The following is a 6,000-nucleotide window of genomic DNA, read 5'->3' on the forward strand; positions in this document are numbered from 1 at the left end:
CTAAGTCACTACTGAACCCATGCCTTTTTGAAGACTGTTTTGGTTTTTGGGGTTTTTTTTTCTCCCTTACCTATTTGGTTACAAGGATGTAGGACAGTGTGGCTGTCTCCACTCCAGAGGCTGGAACTCTGTCCACATCACTCCTCTCGGTCCATATTCCTCATTGGTCAAATGTGGATTTGGATGATGAACTCCCTGCTAGATCCTTTGATAGAACTTGCTTCTCCCTCACTTTATGTAAAGTTTCCCTCGTTTCATTCACAACTTCTCGGTTCTATCAGTCCATAATTATTACTTCATCCCCTAAGCACACTGACCAGCTTACCTACCTTGATTTTAACACTGCAACTAGTAATTGAGGGTTCCATCAAATAAGCTATAATTTACTCTCATGTGTAGGCTTTCTAATTGGTGGTTAAGTAATAGCCATGTTTTAGAGGTTGTCCCTTTAATTGAAATTGGCATAGTTGTAAGATGGTGGGGGGCGGGCTCTGGGGGAGAGGGGTACACCAGTTCCCTCCCATCAGACGACAGTCTGTTCAATCTGACCTCCAGTTGGGAACGTATATCCCACATCAGGAAGCATCATGTTTGGAAGCCTACGTTTTTAAACTGCATTACATTAGGAGTTATTTGTCGGACTAAAAAGCCTTTTTCAAATACAGAGGGTCCTTCAAAACTCCCATTATCCCTGAAATAGGGTATGGTCTCCCTGCAGACCTACAAGGATGCCTCTGTTGCTTAAAATGCACTGTGGCTGATTTTCACTTTGCTTTGAGTTAGTTCCTCAGAGCTTTTGTCTTTATCTCGTAGTTTGGGAACTGTCCTTAAGGCTTTGCCATTGCTGAGTGTCAGCTATGGGCTGTGCATTGTGTGAGGCTCTAAGTAGAATCTCTGGGTAATGAAGATCTTGACTTGTTCACAATTAAATTACACCTTTAGCAGGTAGTCAGCCAAGATCCAAATACACTTAAAAACAACATTAATCTTTGTGCTAGTGTAAAAATGCTGCTGACTTGTGTTATATTAGTAACCCAGCATTATGATTTTTGTAACAATTGTGGTTAATATCTATGTAGTGAGCTCATTCAAGTCCACCAGGTCCTCAAAATAGGACTTTATTTGAAAGTAGGCTTTTGCTCCAAATCAGATTAGAGTTCATTACTAACAGACAGAAACACATACACACACACACACACACACACACACACAATGGGATAGGGGAGGCACAGAGGTTAGAGTTGTACATTCACAAACCAAGGGATGCCAAGAGCCACTTTAAGAATCTGGGAGATCAAGCTGGACATGGTGATGCACGCCTTTGATTCCAGCACTAGGGAGACACAGGCATGTGGATCTCTGTGAGTTGGAGGCCAGCCTGATCTACAAAGCAAGTCCAGGGCAGCCAAGGTAACACAGAGAAACCCTGTCTCAAATAATTTTAAAAAATAAAACTAAAAAAAGAATTCTGGGAGATTAAAGAGGTTTTCTTGGAGCCTATGGAGGGAGCTTGTCTCTGCTGCAACCTTGCCCTCAGAACTGTGAAAAAATGAGTGTTGATTTAAAGCTGCCAAACTTGTGGTAATGCCGGAGCTCTAGGAGGCTATACCATCTACATCTGAACAGATGCAAAAATGTAGCCACACAGCACAAACAGCAGCGTGAAGATGCACTGTACAGCCCCCTGCTTCATCTAGGAGATGCCACAGATGTTAACAGGTGCCTTGGAAACCGTGTTTTCTCTAATTGCCTTACCATCCACTTACCTTCCAGTTTCCCTCACATTTAGTTACAACGTAATACAAATAATCTTCTAACTCATTTCAGAAAAACTCAAAAAAGGATAAAGTGCTCTAACTTCATGCAAAGTGTAAGCTGAGATTTCAAAGAACATCACCAGTCTGGTGGTTTGAGTGAAAATGCCTCATAGGCTCATATAGTCGCATGCTTCTCCCCAGTTGACTGCTTGGAAGGATTAGGGGGGTGTGGCCTTGCTAGAGTAGGCGTGGCCTTGTTGGAGAAGGTTGTGATGCTGTGGGAGGACTTTGAGGCCAGGTCTCTGTCTCTCTCCCTCCCCCTCCCCCACCTTTCCACCTGAGGGTCAGGATGTAGCTCTTAGCACCATTTCTACCTACCTGAGAGCCTCCATGATCCCCACCATGACGCTAATAGACTCGCCTTCTGAAACTGTAAGCCTCCAACTAAACGATTTCTTTTATAAGAGTTGCTTTGGTCATGATGCCTCTTCATCACAATAGAACAGTAATTGAGAGAACCAGAATTTGGTCCCTGTGGACTCTGCTTTGGGTTGTTGGCATTACTCTCCGATTCCCTTTGGTTACAAGATGTTTTCCACAAATTCTATATTCCCGATAGGTTCAACTTACACTCAAGAGGGGGGAGGGGAGGGAGGCGCTGGAGAGATGGCTCAGAGGTTAAGAGCACTGGCTGTTCTTCCAAAGGTCCTGAGTTTAATTCCCAGCAACCACATGGTGGCTCACAACCATCTATAATGAGATCTTGTGCCCTCTTCTGGCCTGCAAGCACACAAACACACAGAATACATATAAATAATAAATATAAAAATAAGTGAATAACTCTGTAGAATTGTGCTCAGGTTAGAAAACACAAATCAGTCTAGGTGCTTCAAGAAGAGGCACCTTAGCATCAAAATGCTTTTATAAGGAATGGAATTGCTGAGGAGCCCACAGTGTGACCCCAGATGAAAACCAGCAGGGAGCCACTATGGAGCTGTGGGACTTGGAAGTTCAAAGAGAGAGGTCAAATGCTGGAGCCATCAGCACCAGGGCAAGGTTTGCCCTGTAGAGCTGGGAGCCACGCTGGGATATTGGGTGCGTGTGGCTTCAGGCTATGGGTTGGGTCAATGCACATGTCTCCCCATGCAGGTCTTACAGCTATCCAGGGCAACCTCTCCTCCTGGCAGATGGTGAGCGTGCACAGCAGCGAGCAGAGGCACGCAGGTTTCCAGAGGCCTCAGCTCTGAGCTGGCATATTGTCACTGCCACCCATGTTCCACGGCCCAAAGGTAGCAGCACAGCAAAGGGACACTAACCCACTGGAGTATGTGACTTTGCCCTTCTTCCCATATTCCCTCTTCCTTGAAAATTAATTAATTAATTAATTACTTTAGATTACATGTCCTCCTCCTGAAGCTGACTCCCAAGGTCCATCTATCAAAGCACCGAATTCCAGCAATCAAAAGCCCACTTGGGCTCATCCAATTAACTTGACTAATTATGAGCCCCCATTTTCCTATGGCCCACACCTGTCTCCTCCCTATCTAGAGGCAGTCCTCAAAACAAATACGCCTTGCTCTTTTCCCTTGTTCTCTTCTTCTTCTTCCTCTACCTCTTGTCTTTGTCTCTTATTTCCTGCCCCTCTGTTCCTCTAGGGCAAATAGTGGTCTTGGAGTGTCTTGGTCTGACTTCAGGGTTCCCCCCCACACACACAGACAGACAAGCCCTATTTCAGTGGAAGGAGATGAACAACATCCTTCCTAGTCTTGTATAATAAGGTTGTTACTTATACAGATTCATAGACTCATAGATGAAAGAGTTCACAAACAGGCCAAGACGGAAACCCAAGACTAATTTTATTGGAGTTTAAAACCAGGGCAGGCAGTTGTTTGGAGAGAGATGGCTAAGAGGAAGAAAGTCAGGCTTTGCTTTCTGAGTTCGAAGCCAAGAAAGCAGACAGGTATAGCAATGGAAATCTGCTGGCAGCTGCAGAAGGGGGCGGGGGCTACCCAGAGATAGAGTGAGAATGCTCACGGTCTCAGTAGGCAATTTTTGGACCAGTCTCACGAAAAAGTGATAGAAGGGGTAACAAGCAGGGGTAAAACCCAGTGTAGCTCACGTCTCTGAGCTAGAACTCAGAAATTGGGTTGGCTTAGCAGTGAGGATCTGCAGCCGCTGCAGTGAAGGAAGGGCTCCCGAGTTACCCAAGTACCCATCTCATTAAGCCCACAGCATCCCTCTCATCTTTTCAGCATGCTTCAGATGTGCCCTGGTTCTTGATGTCTCCGGAACGGATAGTTTTCTTGTACATATGACTGATAGCTCATTGGGATCTTTTTCAAAAGAAAGATTTGTTTTTATTGTTAGAGAGAGAGACAGAGACAGAGAGACAGAGAGGGAGAAACATGAATATATAGGTACCAACAGAGGCAGGAGGAGCATGGCCTTTGCTGATAAAATTGCATCCCCATTTCCTACCCCCAGGAAGCCGACAGTTGAAACCGAGATTTCAACCTCATGGTTGGTCCATCCTGAAGCTATCTAAGGACCCAGCAAGCGTCATCTTCATAACATAGCTTAGATGTGGTTAAAGAAGCTTGCTATGAATATCAAAGGATGTCTCTCTCCCCCCCGCCCCCCCACTGAACGATGCGGGGTTGGTTCAATATACGGAATCAATGAAAAGACATCATATAAACACAACGACAAAAATGGCAGGAAAAAGCCTTTGACAAAATTCTTTCATGGTGAGAGAGAGAGGGAGGGAGGGAGAGAGAGAGAGAGAGAGAGAGAGAGAGAGAGAGAGAGAGAAGGACTGGAGGGAGTATACCTCAATATAATAGATGACAAACCCACGGCTAACAGTCTAAATGGAGAAAAAAAAAAAAAAAAAAAAAAAAAAAACTCAAAACAATCCCATTGAAATCAGGACCAGAACAAGGCAGGGCTGCCCACTGGCCCTGAGTTCTAGAGCTCTGCACCCCTCACAGTGTCACGGTTGCTTTCCCATATGGTAAGCATAGCGTTTGCTACTGTGGGCTTTGGCCACTTCAGTACATCCAGACCAACAGGATGAAGTTCCGTCTGCAGTGCCCACGAGTTCCCGCTTCCCACCACTTCCCCCATGTGTTGCCTGCGATCCTGAGACACCAAACCACACTGGGTTCCCCCCAACGGAATCTTCTCTTTCAGTTACTCAGACATTTATTCAGTCTTATTTCCGTCTCTCTCCTGGTGGCCTGAACATTTCCACTTCCTCTACTCTGATCAATGAAATCCTTCTAATCAATGTTTGTATTTTACATTGGCGTTCCCTACCTCCTTCCTCGAGTTCTGGTCTTTTAGAGAATGTGTTTAGTCCCCACTCTCCTTTGTCTCTGCCTCTTCTGTCGCCTTGAGCTCCCCTGGCCCATAGACTAGGGAGCTAGTCTTTGACTCCCAGGGGAAATTTCCCCTCCACCCTGGGATTTCTCTGATTTCTGCGTTAGGCCGCCCCACTTCCCACTGTACCCCTTTGTAACCCCCTTCCCAGTAGTTACTGGCTCCTAACCATCTCTGTATACTGCATGGAACTTAGCAGAAGAACTTTACATTAAGGAGGACTTTCCTTGTTGTATCAAATAGAGTCCAAGCAGCAAGGTTTGGATTCTAGCATTGCTTTGTATTTCTCTATAGAAACTCTGCCTACTAAGCAAGATCCATTTGGGCTGACTTCAGGAGAAAGGGAGCTATCCAGCCCCTTACTTACAGAAGGTGTTTTATTGTATTAGACACAGGAGAATGGAGAGAAGGCTGCCTCAGTTGAAAAATGGAGGAAGGAAATGAACCAGTTCCTGCTTTGGGGAAGTATATAACAGCTGTGCACCCAGCTGCAGGAGTGAAAACAATGGAGAAAAAAAAAAAAAAAAAAAAACAAAAAACACGCCAACCAATGAGCTGTGTGTGCTGAAGCCACAGTGTACATTTTCAAACAGCTAGGAGACTGTCTCATCACTCTAGTTCTTTGCATGCGACTTCAAGACCCAGACTGTTCTGGGGCTGGGGTTGCCTCAGGGAATATTCTATGCAGAAAATCTTTAACTTCCTGAGTGATCAGAAAGCTACCCAAATGAATACCAACCATGGCTTCTCTGGGAATGGAATCATTTCTTTTCAATTGTTAAGAGTTTACTTTCTGGATGTTACCTGCCCTCCAATTCAGTAAGATTTCCATCATCACTTAAAGAAATACTTGCCATTTTTT

Source organism: Acomys russatus, chromosome 31, assembly GCF_903995435.1.
Source record: "Acomys russatus chromosome 31, mAcoRus1.1, whole genome shotgun sequence".
Lineage (NCBI taxonomy): Eukaryota > Metazoa > Chordata > Mammalia > Rodentia > Muridae > Acomys > Acomys russatus.